Here is a 19,994-nt window from a genome sequence, read left to right as displayed (position 1 = left end):
TGGTTTTATAATCCTAATTACACGGATAAGAAGAAGTCACAGCAAGAGAAGTACTGACAACTCACCAAAGAAGCGACTGGTGACTTCATGGTGTTGGGTAACCTTTTATAATTCTTGCTCCTACCTTCTCCGTCGTGAATTATTTCTTCCGTTTCTGAGAATTCTACATCGATTTGAGGTCTCATAATACGACCATCCTGTAATAAAATTGATGAAATAGTCAAAATACAATTATCATGTCTTTATGAAGATTATAAGAAAGATACATACTTGTGAACACCCTGGAGGTGTCTTTCGTTTATCACCGCCAGAGAGATAATTCAGTCTTACATGGTTTGTGTGATACAATCATCTGGTGTAAGACTTGAAATGTTTCGATAGTGATTATTTCAATATCTTGAAAATTGCTTTGATGTTAATAGTGTGTGAAAACGGCTATTGTCATTATAGAATAATGTGTAAAGACCCTTAAGCTCGTTAACGCTATTAGACCGGTCAAGAGACGTTTTAGCCGATAATAACTCAATTAGTTTAACACGAACATAAATTAATAGAAATTAATCTAACAACGATCCATATACGAAATTAGTACCGTTGAATAGATCTCGAAAAGTTACTCCAACGTATCAACCGGAAACCGACGAAGAAGATATTATCTAGATAGTTAGAAAGTGGACAGACCTGGCTGCCCATATCCAAGTGATGGGTGCCTTTATCACTTTTCGTTGGTCTTATCTACATCATACCAAGAAGATAAACCATATCTCATATTTTATTCTTTCTTATTTTCTTCTCTCTTCTGTTTCTTTTCTTCTCCTATGTTGAGTTTCTGATAAAGGCGATTGATGATGTTGAGAAGTTTTTGTGAAGAGAAGGATCAAGTTATAGTACTAGGTGTTATCAGTGATTTACAAGGAGGATACTTAGAAATTGAAATAATAAATCATAAAGAATCAGAAGTATGGTTTGGTTTGAAATTGAGAAGTGAATCGAGTTATTAACAAATGAAGAATTGAGGGGTTCTTATCGAATTGATGAAGCGAAGATGTTCTGAAGGTGAATCGAAGAAATTAGGGTTTCATGTTCTTCCTAAAGTTAAGAATTGGGGTTTCTGAGATTTGTTGAAGTTATGATTAGTGATGATTAAGAGGAATTCGATGATGAAAATGATGTTATAGAAGGATGATTGAGGATGGGTTTATCGTGAATTAGAGTTTGAAGTTGAAGAACAACCTGAAATCGGTAGTTAGGGCTTGATCATGTTTTAATGAAGATTTGGGAATTAAATTGAGGTTTAGTTGAGAACTGTTAGTAATGATGGGATTGATGTGGTGTTGGATGAACTGTATTGGTGGGTTGCTGTAACCTTAAGAAGAATCGCAGAATCCAGTTAAGCAAGAAGAGGAGTTGAATTGTATTTGCTGGAATGGAATTAATCTGAGGTAATAATTCTTATAATTCCTAAGTGAAGTAGTTTATCTTTGAGATTTGGTAATTATTATTGTTAATAAGATTGTGTTATGAATGGAATCCATAACTTGTTAGATGAATACTAGGTTAGTAGTTGAGCTACAGGGTATATGATTTGGAACTGGTACTATAATTGTGTGGACATGGAAATGAGTTTCTGTTGTTGTTGTTGATTGAGTTGCAGGTTAATGGTTTCGTAGTTGGTGGTGTTGATGCTGAGATGGTGGTGGTAATGACTGAGTTAGTAGTAGAATATTTGCATCTCATGAGACCGGTGGTGATGCCATTGAGATAAATTCACAATATTTGTGACTGACTAGAGTTGAAATGTAACTGAAGCAAATATACAAGATGATGTTTTTATTTGAATGAATGTGAATTGGGATTTGAATGTTCAACAATGTTGTTGGAGGAGGTATTTAGCTGAAGTTACACTGGTTTGTGGAGGAGTTGGATAGGTACTGAGGTTGTAACTAATGAACAATAATAGATATGGTGATACATTGTTGATAGTGAAGTCTGTGAAGATGTAATTGTGTTTTGAGTTGAGAGAATAGAAAATATGCGGTAGTGGTGATTATAGAATCACAATTGGTAGCCTCATTGAAAGGTTGGAACTGTTGTATCGCATGTAGGCTTAAATTTCAGTTGTATTGAATTATTAAATAGATAGAATCAGGTTTCTAGTGAAACTGTAGTTATAATAGGGTGTTTGCTTGTTAGTCATCCCAGTCAGATTATCTGACTGTTTTTGTACCTAGCTGACTCAGGTGATCTGACTGAGTCGAGTGGACCCTGTTAATCTGAGCTGAATCGGTTTGACTCAGTGACCAGACCAGTAGAGTGTTGACGTTGACTTGGACTTGGACTTAGACGTTGACTGTTAGTTGACCTGTGACCGTCAGTTTGACCGTTAGTGACCGTTGGTCGACTCAGATGGACTGGACCTTAGTTAATGGGCTTGTTTAGTCAATTTGGGCTTATAGTCAGTTTTCTTTATGAACACATGAATTGGACCACTTATGGTCCGAATTAGTCTTTGGTTCTTTCTACAAAGTTATAGATGTTTATAATACTTAGTTATTGGATTATAGAACCAATCTAATTGAATTAGTAAACCTTAGATATGTTAAATTTAAATAAATAAAAGGTGTAGAACAATAATTGGGTTTGGAACCATTAGATAGTTCATTTAGCTTATAACTGGAAGTTGTATGAAATTATGTTATGAACCTTGTGTGAGCCTTTTGGATAAACTCTTAGAGTGCTTGTATGATTAACAGTTAGTTTTAGGGCTGAACATGGTTTCGGTTTTCCGCTGGAACCGGACCAAACCAGACCAATTAGGAAGAAACCAAACCGAACCATTTACTAATGGATTGGTTACGGTGTAGAAAGTGGAAAACCGATAGTGTTGGTTTTGGCTTGGTTTGACCTCTAAAACCGAACCAAAAACCATTGGAAAACCGATTAATTTTTAAACTTAGTTTCTACCGTCGATTTACAAGTATTAGATTCTACCCATTGATTTAGAGGATAAATAGAAACCCTAAATCTAATATTTCATTATGATACTCTCCCTTTTTCTCTTTCTCCTTCTCTCAGCCGCCTCCCTTCTCCACCCCCAACTACACCTGCTGCTACTCGACTTTTTTCTTCCCGTCTTCCTTTTTTTTTATTTGTCAATAACTAAATTAAGATATATTATATATCTTCTTTTGATCTCTAGAATTAGAGTAAGCTTTAACTATTCTTGATATTTTTATTTTATTTTTTTTTTGTCTGTATATTTGTGTAAACCAATACTATCGGCAACTACGATTTTTTTATCTGTAAATTTGTGTATTTTTTTTTTGGTTTGACATAATTATTGGTTAACCAAAAACCACTGGGACAAACCGAAACCAACTGGAACCATTTGGAAACCGAACCAATGGTTAATGGATTGGTTTGGTTTAGATTTTTAGAAACCAATAGTATTGGTTTCGGTTTTGGTTTGGCTAGAAACCGAACCAAAACCGACCATGAACAGCCCTAGTTAGTTTATTAACAACGATCAATTCAAAGAATGAACCAGTGGATCGTGGATCTCGAGGTAGGCATGGCTTGTCATCAAAAGAGGTGGGAAACATAATCCCCACACCTCCTGTGTGTTACCAGTTGCATAACTAGAGTCGATTCTCCTTTAACCTTAGGTTTCCTCTCGAGACCCTGTAGGTTAACGACTTGAAGACTTCATTGGGATTGTGAAGCCAGACCCAACTATTCTCTTTGTAGTTGCGTGATCTGATCTTGTTGTTTCTATCGTGATTGAGTGCAATTATAAAATTGGTTTGAGATTTATATCTCCGATAGGCAAGATAGAAAAGTAGTCACAAACACCTTTGTCTCATCGTTTGTGATTCCACAATAACTTATTTCGCTAGTCGATTAAGTTTATTGTGAGGTGATTGATAATGCTAGGCTGTTCTTCGGGAATATAAGTATGGTTTATCAATTGGTTCCTGTTCACCTTGATTTATCAAAAGACGGAACAAAAAACTCTTGGGTATTTCTGTGGGAGACAGATTTATTCAATCCTATAGACTTTTCTGTGTGATACGGATTTGTTTTTCAAGTATTCGACTTTGGGTCGTAGCAACTCTTAGTTGTGGGTGAGATCAGCTAAGGGAATCAAGTTCGTAGTATCCTGCTGGGATTAGAGATGTAAGGAGAGCAACTGCACCTTGAATCAGTGTGAGATTTATTAGGGTTCAACTACAGTCCAGTCTGAAGTTAATTGGTAGTAGGATAGTGTCTGTAGCGGCTTAATACAGTGTGGTGTTCAAACTTGACTAGGTCCCGGGGTTTTTATGCATTTGCGGTTTCCTCGTTAACAAAATTATGGTGTCTGTGTTATTTCTTTTCCGCGTTATATTTTTTTATATAATTGAAATATCACAAGTTGTGCGTTAAGATCAATCAATTAGAATATCCAACCTTTGGTTGTTGATTTACATTGATTGACACTTGAACATTGGTCTTTGGTACCGTTCAAGTAATACCTCTTATATTCAATGGGGCTAGCAGATTTCTATTTGCTGATTGTAGATTGAATTAAGAGTTAGAGATATTAAACTCTTTGATATACTTTAATCTAGATTGAGTCTGACTGTCTAGTTGATTCTCTAGAAAGTGTATTGGAGTAAGTCCTCTCATATTGCCAAATAAATTGTTGGGTATGGTTGTTAGACCCCCGCATTTTCAATTGGTATCAGAGCAGGGCAAACACATTAAAGACCTTATAATTATGTGTTTGTAGCGATCTGATTATGGACGAGTCTATCTCTAATCAGGTCAGAAATTACCAGATGTTTTTCAAAGTTTGGATTCACCTGAGAGAACTGTCACATCTATGTCAATATCTAAACATTCTATGAATGTAAAAACTGTTGATAACTGGGAAACATTCCTAAAAGAACAGTTGGTAGAACTTTCTGATGAAGGTTATTCAGATATTGATATAGAGGTTGATGAGGAAGTCTCAGAGTATGTTAAGGTTTTGAAATCGTTGGAAAAGAAGAAGATGGCAACTTCTCATGTCACACCTCTTCTGATTCCTCTCTGTCGAAAAAAAAAACAATTGAGAAGATGTTATGCAGGTGTTTATGTTTCGAATCGTTCTAACAAATCGATCCTCAAGGATTCAAAGGAAAAACTACGTATCAAGTCACTTGAATGTGATAATCTTTATCAAAAGTGCTTTTCGTTGGAAGAAAAACTTGCAGAATCTGAAGCAAGGATTAACTCTCAACAAGTTAGTTTTGATGACAGAGAAAGCGCTTTTTTCGCTCGAAAAAAAACGTCTTGAGGCTGATTTAGCTGCTGCTCTTGATAAAATCCAGATGTTGGAAGATGACTTGAAAAAGTTCAATACTAGTTCAAGCAAGTTAACCATTATGCTAGGAGCAAGTAAAAATCATCGTGATACACGAGGATTGGGCTATAAGGGAATAGATGCTCCAAGTATTTGCAAAGAGGTAAAATTTGTCAAGGCTAGTGATTCTTCTCAACAAAAGGTTTCCACTGATGACAAAAGTGAAATACCTTCACCGAAAATTAAGGTTCAAAAGAGCAAAGTATATCAACCTCTAAAGTCAGCACACACATATCGAGGTAAGAATATTTCTTATGTTTGTCACTATTGCGGAAATAAAGGTCACCTGGAAAGGAGATGTCGTTTCCGTATAAGGAATGAGAAATTTCATGATGTTCTCGTTTGGGCATCACAAGAAGTTGTGAAACCAAGATCATATGTTAAGACTAATCCCCTTAACGTTACAGGTTGTAATTGTCCAACCTTTAGGCAAAGGAATAAGTGCTGTGATAAACCTAGATTTGCCTATAAACTTCATACGAATCCTTTTCACAATCGTAATGGTAATCAAAAGGATAACTTCGTAAAGACAAAGACAAGATTCGATGCTCCCAATTGGAGAAAGACTAACTTGCAAAATAATAGTCAATCCAATTCTCTTCCGAGAATTCTAGAAGAGAGTAATGAGAAGAAGGTTCTAGTTATTCCTAAACGCACTCAGAAGTGGATACCAAATAAATTCAATGATATTTTGAGTGTGAAAAGGAATGATCTCCCAGAAAATTCCATGACTATGGAGAAAGCAGTATCCATGATGTTGGAACTTAATAAGTTCTTTCGAAATATGTATTTGGATGTGAAAGGTTCTAAAAGTGATCTCTTTCATGATAATCCAAAAGTCACTTGTGGTGAGCAAGACATTATTCACCTCATAACAACTTGAGTGTGTTGTAAGTGCATCCTCACTAGGGAATGCCCTGCTATTTATACGGTGAGGGAAGTACGAGAATTGGGTGACACAGATTATGTTCGGTAAGGCTGTAGAATTCGATTGGATTCTTCTAAAAAGGTATGTCTATAAACTTGAGCAATACTTGTGTTTTTATTTTCTTAGAGTACTTAGAATGATCCATGTACCTTGCTTATCGTTCATTTCTACCTAACTTGATCTGTGTTTAAGGTTCTTAAATGTTTAGGTTTGAAAATAGTAGTTCGGGATGTTTGGACTTCATGGTACACATACCAGGTATGCATACCATCATTTTAAAAGCAAAATCCAGGGATTTTAGTAGCATAACCGTTTTCATACTGCTCAAGGTCATGAAAATTCGTTTGCAAACCCGTATGCATACTTGCCCGTAGACGTCGATTTTCGGTAAACTTTTTTTGGCCGTAAATTCTTTGTCCGAACTCCTCTTTGAATTATCTTCAAAATGGAGATGAGAATACTTGAATTTGGATGAGTTAAGATTGGTCTTTGTCATGTCTCTTGTTTTTGAGTGTTTTGTTCCATTTCGTCGCACTTGTTCCACTTCTCTTGGACTTGGGCACTTGGATTCTTGGAGCACTACTCTTCTAAGCTCATTTGTGACTTGTACAAGAATGTTGTTGGTGAATCACAAAGAAGGAAGTTCAAGATTGGGCAGTAGTACGCATTACTATGGGATTCTTTAATGTTCACAATCATCTTATGTCAACTATGGTGCATGGTTGTTAATGACTTTGTATGTTCTTCTTTGTTAAGAAAATATTTTTATACTCCTTTGGTAGCTATTCTTGGTGTAAATCCGTGCAAAAAGGATTGATTTTATCCTCTAAGGACAAATCATCTTGTATTACGAGCTTGTCTTGATGACTAGGAAACTTCTTATGAGAATTTATTCTTGTGTTTTTGAAAAGGATTACTAGAGTTTGGAATAGAAATTATTGTGATTACACAAAGCTATTGCCAAATGTTTTCATCTTCATGTTTTTAGATTTATTTATTTAAATTCTAAGCTTCTTAGAAGATGATTTTTGCAATTTTATTCTTTATGATTTTATATATTGCAAATTGTTATGGGATATGTTGTTTACGTCTGTGAACCTGTGAATGTCCCATACTTGTTCAGAAGTTATCTCTATTATGTCGGTATGAAAGTATTGATAAAAGATAGAATGAACTTTTGACAAAACAAAAGTTAAATCCTTTTATGCCATTATTTGATAAAAAGAAAGGATAAAAATTTTGTTTACAAGGATTAAATCTATTATATGTCATTGTGCAAATAGTGATGAAAAATAAAATGAATCCTTGTGTATTCCGCAGTATTGGTCTTCTCCGATTCACATTCTTGTTGATGTTTTTTTTTAAAAGTTGTTGTAGATAGTGGTAAAAGGGGTTCTTTTCGAACTTGTGAAGGGAATATTTTTTTTTTAGATTTAAATAATTTAGAAATGTAGAAAATTCAATTAACAAGTAATATAAATTTTATGGAGAAAATAGGGGTGATGATTCCACCATTCAACAATATTTATGTAGTTTTATTTATTTTTTATTATGCAAATTCAATAATTGTTTTGATTCTAACTATTGCCAAAAGCAGATTCTCAAAATATCAAAGATTAATCGCAAGCATAATACATCAAGAGTATAAAACTAAGCATGTATTATCAAGAGAAAATATATTTGATTAATAAAAATCATTTAAATCATTTATTTTCAATGCAATTAATCATATATAAATATTGCAAAAATTAATCAAATAAAAATTACCACATAAATATTGCGAGAAAGGCTTCCTCCGTTACCCCTGGGATTGGGTTTAGCTACTCATGATGAAACCCTCTCAAATTGATTCATTGATACTCAAAAGTTGTTTACAATCAAGAGAAAATGGAGAAAAACTGTTTACAACAGTGTTTGCGACGCATATAAAGCGTTCAAAAAGAACGATACAACAGAAGTGCTGTTGTTCCTAAGTCGCGAGAAAGGAATTGGAAACTGTCGCACTTAAGCGACACTTTTCAACGACTTTCTCTTACTGTCTAATGTTCTTCGTGTTCTTCCTTGCACCAGCAGGAAGCTTTTCGCTGTGTACTCTTGTATTGATTCTTCTCGACTCCTCAACTATCCCAAAGACTCTCCCACCCTTCTAAACTCTTTAGCCTTGTATTTATAGTGTTTTAGAAAAAATAAATCCGACCATAACACCGTATAATCTCCCATTAATCCCGTCATTGCTCGCTGCCCATATTTAACAATAATTTCCAAAATTAACTCTGTCACACGTTAGAATTGGTTCTGCACACTCCAATTCAGCTCTCCCACGCCTAGTAAGTCGTCGAACGTCCCTTAATCACTTCCATGCATAGCCAAAACACACACAACAGCGTGTACAGGGTGTGTTCAGTCCGTGTAGCTCTGTTTTGAGCTCGAGAATCAAATCAATATTTCCAGCCAATTCCGATCAAATTCGACACCCACAATATCTTCCTTAGGCTAAATCATAACTTCCTACCAAGTTTGAGCGATTGAATCGCACTCTAACCCATTCATTTTGACGATCACAATTCTGCCAGTTGAAAACTTCATTTCCCGCCAAAAGACAAATTCAAATTGTTGAAAAAGGTGCCCCTTATCCAGAGTGCTGGGGTGCGAATAGAAAATGGCCACCCCTTATCAAGTGGGTGCCCCTTATCCAAATCAGAGAGTCCGCATAACATGTGTTCTTCGGGTGCCAAAATCAACTTTTCGAGCCGAATTTTCCAAAAAAAATGTTTTATTCCCAAAAATGCCTACAAATACATAAAACACCAAAATTAGTACAAAATCGAGAGACAACAATATATAATATTGAGATCAAATTAGACACAAAAATGTGTCTATCAAATACCCCTACACTTATTATTTGCTAGTCCTCGAGCAAATTTATTCTAGAAAGGAAAATCATTTGAACCCCTAGGTGGCCCTAGTGGCGGAGTGTTGTCTCCGGAGGGTTTACCAGAGGTGTATACCCACAAAACCAATACTCCAGACCCTAGCTATCTACGCAGAACCTTGGAAAGCACTAAAGAACCTCCTTGGTTGGCATACAATTATTGACTCTAAGAGGAAGAACCCTGATGCGAAATTCCAATTGTTGTACACGAGTTTGCACTCAAGCATACTAAAATTCATATAAGTGACAAAGGTCTACTAAGATAGTTTCACGATGGAAATCATACTCGGAATCAGACTAATCCCATGAAAAGATTAAGAAGATGGAAAAAGAAAAATGTAGATGGTTGAAAAGCGAACGGTGTTTCCCATATCTGTCTGAAGGCCTCTGCCAAGATGAACCTAACCTAAATGACTGAGATACTGGTCTGACTAATATTAACACACTGGCATATACAAGGGAACCAGTGGTCAATAACTTAAATCTAGATCAACAAACTGGCAAATACAAGGGAACCAGCAGTTGACTACACATAACAATAACCATTTTTTTTAACTTAACGGCATGAATAGATCTTTTTGATCCAAGCGCATGCTTCTTGTCAGCAGATTACACGATAGTTCCCACGGGTCCTGCATTCCACGCTTGCTTAGGCGATGAAAACAGGGAGAACACACGCATATTGCTATCCAAGTGTTAATACTTATTCCGATTGGTCTAACTGGTCCGGTCTTTTTTTTTTTGGTAACTCAGTCACTCTAATTCACCCTAGCAGTGGTAACAACTTGAATCGTGTGCCCCACCAAATCACTTGAAATAAAAGAAAACTGAAAATAGAAAGTGAAAAGGACTCGACAAGATATGGCGAAACTATCATGTTATTTCTAACACCTGAGCTTTGTGCTTTTATAGATGTTTCCATCTAGTCAGATTGGTTCCTCAACTCCTAAAACAAAAATGTTTCCATCCACTTAGATTGGTTAGTGCTATCCTTAATAGGCGTAAATTTCTAGGCTCTGGAGTTTATTTATTGCAACTTAAAACTAACAAAAAGTTTCTTCCCTACCCCCAAACTTAAATCTAACATTGTCCTCAATATTCTAAAGATAAAATTAAAAGCATGAACAAGGAGAAATTGTTACCACTTGAAGAAAAAGAGTTAAGGAAAGATATTACCATGTTGCATGAGATTGGGTTACCTCCCAAGAAGTGCTAAGTTTAAAGTCTTCAGCCATACATCAAATACCTCAAAAAGGATCTTCACCTTCCAAAGTCATATACCAATAGCCGAAAAAGTTGTGGGTCCATAATACCAAATAGAGCTAACACCAATATGAGACAACTGCACTGGTTCAGAAAAATGAACAAATGGAGCACATCCTCATCTAAGGTTTCTTGCAAGACAACCGGATCTATCCAGAGCCTCCAGTTGGGCTTCATAAGAGTGTCTTGAAAAATAGATTCATCCGAAAAACGGGTTTCTAATATATGGATTTCCTCCTGAACAGTATCAGGCGGTTCAGGTTGTGGAGTCTGAATAGACTCAAGCGATGCCTCAGATGCACTAGGCTTGAGTCCCAAGTTAGGGACTTCTACTGGGGATAATTGACAATCTCTACCCCCAAATTCAGGGTAATCACTATTCTCCGTAAGACCTTTAACTATGGATTGAATTTCCGGATCCGGAGAGTATTTAGAATACTCTAGAGCTTCTTCTAGTTCACTACCCCCAAACTTAGAGTTTTGGGTGTCTCTACATGAACTAGTCACAATATTCCTAATTTCTAGACCATCCGGTTCCTGAAAAAGGTCAATTTCTTTCTCTGAGTTATAATCAGGTGGTTCATCCTCTAAATTCTTTTGAGGTATACTAGCTATAGGACTTATATGTTTCATATCCTCTATGGTCATCCCTAGAGTTTCCTTATTGTGTTGAAGCACGGTTACTGGCCTAATTTCATGATCACTATCCAAATCGGAAGTTATAGGCAAAATCTCAGATGGGCCTACAAATGCATAATTGGGGTCCAACTTAGGAGGATTTTTAGGCTCTTCGAAATAAGGGCTTAAGGTAGATTCGGTAGCTAGTAATGGTTCAAACCTAGATTTCCATCTATGGATATCTAACATAGGAATAGAATCCAACAGAGCATTTACTTGTTCAATGTTGCTATCATCGTCGAAATCCATGCTAAAACGGGCTAGACAACTCTCTAATGGATCTTCCGATTCGGTGTTTGGTACAGACTTCGGAACTAAGGTTCCTATCATGTTGACCTATTCAATGCACGTGTCATCTAGCTCAGAATGTAGCTTATTGACATTAAAAATATTCAACTCAATAGTCATATTACCAAAAGATAGATTCATAATACCATTTCGACAGTTTATGATCGCATTAGACGTGGCTAAAAATGGGCGACCTAAAATCACTGGTATTTGGTTCTCTGGGTCAGGGACAGGTTGGGTATCTAGGATAATAAAATCCACTGGATAAATAAACTTGTCAACCTCTATGAGAACATCCTCGATCACACCACGAGGAATTTTTACGGACCTATCAGCTAACTAAAGTGTCATCTGGGTAGGTTTCATCTCACCAAGTCCTAGCTTAAGGTACACATGATATGGAAGTAAGTTCACACTGGCTCCTAAGTCAAGCAATTCTTTCTCAACACGGTACTTACCTATTGTACAAGCAATGGTAGGGGACCCTGGGTCTTTATACTTAGGAGTAGTGGTATTCTGAATAATAGAACTCACGTGACTAGCTATGAAGGCTTTCTTCTGGACACTGAGCTTACGCTTTCGCGTACACAAGTCCTTAAGGAACTTGGCATAAGAGGGAATCTTCCTAATTGCATCTAATAATGGAAGGTTGATGTTAACCTGCTTAAAAACCTCCAATATATCATTAAAGTTGGACTCCCTCTTAGTCGGAACTAGCAGCTGGGGGAACGGGGCTCTGGGAACAAAGCTGGGCTCATCCCTCATTGGTCTCTTTGGAGACTCTATCAGTCTCCTCATTTTCTGGCTCATAAGGGTGAACTACAGCATGTTCACTATCAGGCATGTCGACCTTATTATCAACTTTCCTTCCACTCCTAAGGGTCGTAACAGAGTTAACATGAGTGTACGATTTCTCTCCTCTAGGGTTAGGATCAGTATGACTAGGGAACCTTCCTTCCTCTCTTTCACTTATAAACTTAGCTATTTGTCCTACTTGAAGTTTTAATTCGGCGAGACTTTGAGAATTATCCTTCAATTCTTGCCTAGTTTCTTGTTGAAAGCTCATGTGGTTCTTTGATAGCATTATGAGATTTTCCTCTAAGGAAGAGATCTTTTTCTCGGAAGTGTTCTGAAACTGAGTTTGACCCGAAAAGTTCTTAAAACCAAATCCTGGGGGAGGCTGAGAATTACTAGACTGTCCTTGATTCTGACCCTTAGACCAAGAAAAATTATGATGGTTTCTCCAACCAGGATTGTAGGTCTCTGAGTATGGGTCAATCTTCTGACGGTTCTCAAACCTAGCATTGTTATAGACAGCATGAGCTTGCTCTTCACTAACCTGACCTTCCCAAAATGAATTATCGGGCTCTATTCCACAACTAGAGACTTGAGAGGCACTATTAGGTTCAACAAGGGACCTATTTTTAGACTGACCCATTTCCAAAGCCTCTAACCTTCTTGACAAAGCAGCAAACTTAGCATCAGACGCAAAACTCGTATCTACCACATTGGTGTTACTTCTATTGACCAAGAGTCTTTTAGGGGGTTCAACACAAGATTCCCACTGTTGGGATTTTTCAGCGATAACTTCTAAGAAGGTAAAAGCATTATCAGCACTTTTACTAGTGAAGTCACCAGCGCACATAGACTCAACCATGGCTTTAGTCGAACAGTATAAACCATCATAAATAATTTGTACGAGTTTCATCTTATCAAATCCATGGTGAGGACACTGAGATAGGAGATCATTGAATCTCTCTAAAAATCTATAAAGAGACTCTCCCTCTTGTTGCACACTGGCACTAATTGTCTGCCTAACAGTTGCAGTTTTATGCTTAGGGTAGAATTTCATATAGAAAGCGGCAATAAGTTCCCGCCATGTTTCAATGGATTCAGATGGTAGGTTGTTCAGCCAGGTCTTGGATTTATCTCTCAAGGAAAAGGGAAACATCTTAAGTTTCAAGACTTCATCAGTAAGGTCTTTTATTTTAATTGTCCCACAAATTTCCTCAAAGTCCCTAATATGTAAATAAGGGTTCTCATCATCTTTTTCTAAGAATATAGGGATCATTTGGAGAATACTAGGTTTTATCTCGAAATTAGCCGTAGTGGCTGGCAATTTAATGCACGAAGCTCGGTTGGTCCTAGTTGGGAACATGTAATCTTTCAAAGTTTCCATCGCTGGCACAACAGAAGTATTAGGGGTTATGAGATTTTCACGAAGAGACAGATTCTCAAAACTGAAGTTTCTAAAAACAGGGCTCTCAAAAGAACAATCTTCGAGCTCCCTGCTTATATCAGAATAACTACTAGGTTTTTCGTTAATCAATCGACCTAGAGTATCTCTTTTCCAAGCCATATTAACAAAATCGGGCATACACTAAAAAAAACAAAAAGAAATAAAAAAAAAATCCTAACAGGAAGGTTCTAGCAATCACACAGCAGGCTTACTCGACTTTACCACAACAAACCTAGAGATTTCTAGCAAACAACAAGCATGATGGCTCCACTTAGATTGTTTCTAGACTAGCTTCTATATCTCAAAAGGGAATTCGTTACAATTTAAGCAAACCCCTCTGGAATCAATCCGAGTCAAAGTAAGTTGAATCGAGGCGAGGCAAGCTTAGTGGAGCTTTGATACCCAAGGCCTCACTGTAGTACAAGGCGGTGCAGTCACGCATTCAACTCACATAAACCGTCATGAACTTAGAAGTATGCTAAAAGAATAACCAATATCCTTCAAAAAAAAATTCCTAACAAGCTCGATACCCTATAGGTCTCTTTCTAATCAGATTTTAAAGCTTGGGTTCGCGTTAGGTTTTGTTCTCCTAAAGCGGGCAAGAAGGGAGCGGTGATGAAATCCGAACCCTTATCTTGTTTAGGCCAGGCCTTTCCCTTTACTAGGAAAATAAAGACAGTCCAAATTCGTCCTCAATGAATTATCACCTTAAGGAGTACAGTAACTCGCTTGCAGGGGATTCGCGAGTGTTTCGATTGGACTTACCTCCCGTACCAGACGGGGGATGAACCGTTGTTGTCGACTCGGGACGACCGTGTACGAACCCGAGGGGCCGAGGTGATATTGTAATCACCGTCCTTCCCTGCACACAGTTTTTATTTAAGGGTACCCTTCCGTAGGGTTTAAAAATTAAAGTCCAAATGTCCAGTCCAATTTAAAGTTCAAAAAGAAAAAAAATAAAATAAAATTACAGTTTTCCTCACACACTCTAAAAGAATTAAAAATTAAATCCTAAAATTGTCCTCTTTTCTTCTCTTTTCGTTTTTCGCTTTAAGCTTTTTCCTCTCCCAGTCCTTAGTTTTCACTTTGAACCTGCAAAATAAAGACAAAAAGAAACGTAAAAGGAACAAACAATTCTTAAAAAAAATATATAATAAACCTAGAAACAAAAAATTCTACCTAAGCACAGGTCCGCGTCGGCGGCGCCAAAAATTTGATGTTTTTTTTTTAAAAGTTGTTGTAGATAGTGGTAAAAGGGGTTCTTTTCGAACTTGTGAAGGGAATAATTTTTTTTTAGATTTAAATAATTTAGAAATGTAGAAAATTCAATTAACAAGTGATATAAATTTTATGGAGAAAATAGGGGTTATGATTCCACCATTCAACAATATTTATGTAGTTTTATTTATTTTTTATTATGCGAATTCAATAATTGTTTTGATTCTAACTATTGCCAAAAGCAGATTCTCAAAATATCAAAGATTAATCGCAAGCATAATACATCAAGAGTATAAAACTAAGCATGTATTATCAAGAGAAAATATATTTGATTAATAAAAATCATTTAAATCATTTATTTTCAATGCAATTAATCATATATAAATATTGCAAAAATTAATCAAATAAAAATTACCACATAAATATTGCGAGAAAGGCTTCCTCCGTCACCCCTGGGATTGGGTTTAGCTACTCATGATGAAAACCCTCTCAAATTGATTCATTGATACTCAAAAGTTGTTTACAATCAAGAGAAAATGGAGAAAAACTGTTTACAACAGTGTTTGCGACGCATATAAAGCGTTCAAAAAGAACGATACAACAGAAGTGCTGTTGTTCCTAAGTCGCGAGAAAGGAATTGGAAACTGTCGCACTTAAGCGACACTTTTCAACGACTTTCTCTTACTGTCTAATGTTCTTCGTGTTCTTCCTTGCACCAGCAGGAAGCTTTTCGCTGTGTACTCTTGTATTGATTCTTCTCGACTCCTCAACTATCCCAAAGACTCTCCCACCCTTCTAAACTCTTTAGCCTTGTATTTATAGTGTTTTAGAAAAAATAAATCCGACCATAACACCGTATAATCTCCCATTAATCCCGTCATTGCTCGCTGCCCATATTTAACAATAATTTCCAAAATTAACTCTGTCACACGTTAGAATTGGTTCTGCACACTCCAATTCAGCTCTCCCACGCCTAGTAAGTCGTCGAATGTCCCTTAATCACTTCCATGCATAGCCAAAACACACACAACAACGTGTACAGGGTGTGTTCAGTCCGTGTAGCTCTGTTTTGAGCTCGAGAATCAAATCGATATTTCCAGCCAATTCCGATCAAATTCGACACCCACAATATCTTCCTTAGGCTAAATCATAACTTCCTACCAAGTTTGAACGATTGAATCGCACTCTAACCCATTCATTTTGACGATCACAATTCTGCCAGTTGAAAACTTCATTTCCCGCCAAAAGACAAATTCAAATTGTTGAAGAAGGTGCCCCTTATCCAGAGTGCTGGGGTGCGAATAGCAAATGGCCACCCCTTATCAAGTGGGTGCCCCTTATCCAAATCAGAGAGTCCGCATAACATGTGTTCTCCGGGTGCCAAAATCAACTTTTCGAGCCGAATTTTCCAAAAAAAATGTTTTATTCCCAAAAATGCCTACAAATACATAAAACACCAAAATTAGTACAAAATCGAGAGACAACATTATATAATATTGAGATCATTAGACACAAAAATGTGTCTATCACTTGTGCATATACTGTGAGGCTCCGTAAGTTCTCTTATGTTGGGCATGTCCGATTGAATTGATCACTTTCTTGTGGTTAATTTAGTTGTGTATTCCAATTGAACTAACTATGGGTTCTCTTGTGGTTATTTCAATTGAATATTTTGGATACAAATTCATGTTTTCATGAGATTTGGTTATGTCCAAAGAAATCCTTTTTTTCTTGTAAAAACAAGGTCGCCTTTGTTGTTCTTTCGGGAATGACATTTTATGGGGCAGAGTTCTTTTTGAACTTGTGATTACTTGCCAAATATTTGTGGGGAGTGCGGCTGTGGAATATTATAGGGGTTATCTTGTATCTTTATAAACTCCTTGATGAATGCATTTAGCTTTGGATTTATTATGGCATCTAAATAAGTTGATATGGTATTCTGTTTTGGCCATGAATATCTCTATGAAAAATTCATGAGGATCCCACTAGTTTTCGTACCTTTGCCAATTTATATTGACAAAAAAGGGGAGAATTAATGTGTAGTGTGATACTACAAATACATATGGTTTACGGATCATTATGTAAAGGGGAGTGATTTTCATGTTGAGATGAAGTATTGACTAAGGGGGAGTGATACATATCACCATAGTGTTATTGTCAAAGTTGTGATACAATTGAACTTTGATGTTGTATAATAATACTATGGCACCGTATAACAATGATTAAGAGCATTTGTTTTCTCATTGTTATCGCTACAGATCTTCAACTAACAATGGTGCTAAACTTACAACCTTTGGAATCATTGGAGTACTTGGAAGTGACGAAGATTTCGAGTCATGTCGAAGATGCCAAGGAGATCAAGCATTTGGATGAGAAGCTACAATTTTTATTTATTTTGTAATCCACATGTATTGATAGTTTTGTCACTAAAATTGACAAAGGGGGAGATTGTTAGAGTACTGCTCGGTCGAACTCGCATGCGTTTCTATCTCAAGCATGTTTGTCAATGTTAGTGATCAAAACTATAAGTCTTGATTTCTAGCCTATTTATAGATGTCTCGGACTAGGACATAGTTTGTGTAGTTGATATTAGACTTCACGGCATTTATCACTTGAAGACGAAGAGATACTAAGGAGAGCTTGTGGAACTTCATCGACAAAAAGGTATGTGGAGACTTAAACTCATATACCACTTGGAAAGTCTATTTCTACTTATCTCCTATATTGAGACATAAGTTGTATTACGATATAGTTTTCTATAAACACATTTGAGATTTCGAGCTGAGTATATCTTGCTTACATATTTCTCGAAATATGTGTTGGTAAGCTTTCGCTTCGACCAAGTTCATCTTATATCATGAGAAAATTGTCGATAATGATTATTTCAATATCTTGAAAATTGCTTTGATGCTAATAGTATGTGAAAACGGCTATTGTCATTATAGAAGAATGTTTCAATGATTGAAATAAAGAGTTTAGAATCATCTAACCTTCTTTGGATATATGCATAGAGTATGTTCGCACATTTTTGTATAAGTCCAAAATCGGGAACCTAAAGTATGCATACTTGTGTGTATACAAAATGGTTGAAGGAGACTGAATAAGTATGCGTACCCGTATGCATACTGGCGGAAGTTCACGTCCGTGAATTTCTGCTGATGTTGGAATTTCAAAACCAACTCATTCAGTTACCTAAGTACACGTACCCGTACGGGTACTGGCGGAAAGTTCACGTCCGTGAATTTCTGTTGAGTTTGAAAACCAAACCAAACTCAAATCCGGTTACTTAAGTACGCATACTTAAGTGGTTACCTTCTAAAATCGATAGTGTACATGAACTTAAATATTTGTTAATAAGGAATATTTGTTAATAAGCAATCTTTGCAAACCGTGGCTATAATATTCATGTATTGATTCGAGTGAATCAAACCAATTTTGCTTCAATTGTGTTCTTGTATAAATCCATGAGAATATAGCAATTGAACAACTCTTTAACTAGTTTCATTTGAGTCATTTGAACTAGTTATGGTTAAGATGAATAAGGTTGATATGAGAGTAATCATATGGCTAGACTCGGTTAACTATTTGTGAACCAACATGGTGTACACGTTTGGGTACAGTTACATAAACCTAAATGAGGGTACATTTTCATTTGTGTGTAACAATCTAAGTTAGATCTAAAGGTTGAAAGATATTAGCTTGGTTGAGTCAGGTTTTTCATCTAACGGTGAATATTGAATGCTTTGTTACCAAGGTAACTTGGATTGCAAACCCTGATTTGAAAACTATATAAAGGAGAACTCTAGCAACTGGGAAACATAATCCCCACACCTCCTGTGTGTTACTAGTTGCATAACTAGAGTCAATTCTCCTTTAACCTTGGGTTTCTTCTCGAGACCCTGTAGGTTAACGACTTGAAGATTTCATTGGGATTGTGAAGCTAGACCCAACTATTCTCTTTGTAGTTGTGTGATCTGATCTTGTTGTTTCTATCGTGATTGAGTGCAATTGTAAAATTGGTTTGAGATTTATATCTCCGATAGGCAAGATAGAAAAGTACTCACAAACACCTTAGTCTCATCGTTTGTGATTCCACAATAACTTGTTTCGCTAGTCGATTAAGTTTATTGTGAGGTGATTGATAATACTAGGCTGTTCTTCGGGAATATAAGTCCGGTTTATCAATTGGTTCCTGTTCACCTTGATTTATCAAAAGACGGTACCCTGACCCCTTGGTTGGTCCCTCATTTCTCCATAATTAGGTTTATTACCTAGCTCAGACGAGCACTATTTTAATAAATGATTAAACCAACATTTAATCATCCTTTCACCAACTAGTCTTCAAAAGACTTTGGTATTAGCTCACTTTATCTATCAACATTCATTCGACAGTTATACATCTGGATCAAAAGACATGTTCAATTCATATATCCTAGAACATTCGTAAACCATATTCGACTCAGCAATACAAAGACTCATCGTCTCACCAAGTCAACAACTGACTAATTAAATACATGTCTGCCTCGCAGACTCCACAATCACGAGACATCAATTGTGTCACATGGGGGATATTAACTAGGGTTTTAGTCTGGCGGCCTACGACACATGTGTTCACCCACGATGATAATGTGACTAAGCGTTGCAAGCGGTTGAAGAAGTTGACGAAGTAGTGGGTGGACAATCAACCAAGTCTCCGGACGATGAGTAACTGGTTTTAACACGATTTCCACTTTCCCACTCTTCGACTTCAGCAACTGTCCCACTTTCTGGGATCAATGTGTCTACGATTTCTTGCAATATAAATAAGTCTTTGAACTCATGGTTGAAACAGAATAAGAACTCAGCGTCTGTACAATTACTCTCAACAGAGCAAATTCAATCATCAGAACTTATTTTCCTTTCGCCGAATACACAACATATTCACAATCCTTGATCATCATTGATCTCACACACTTCTCAGCTTCCCTCCTACAGATCGACCCATCCTCTCTTGTGACCGAATTGACTCTGGAACGACTATTGTCTTGGTTTAGGCCGGAGTCTTACAGATTGATCTCTCGAA

Source organism: Papaver somniferum, unplaced genomic scaffold (assembly GCF_003573695.1).
Source record: "Papaver somniferum cultivar HN1 unplaced genomic scaffold, ASM357369v1 unplaced-scaffold_132, whole genome shotgun sequence".
Classification (NCBI taxonomy): Eukaryota; Viridiplantae; Streptophyta; class Magnoliopsida; order Ranunculales; family Papaveraceae; genus Papaver; species Papaver somniferum.
The sequence above is the reverse complement of the archived record's forward strand: the minus strand, read 5'-3'. Positions refer to the sequence as shown.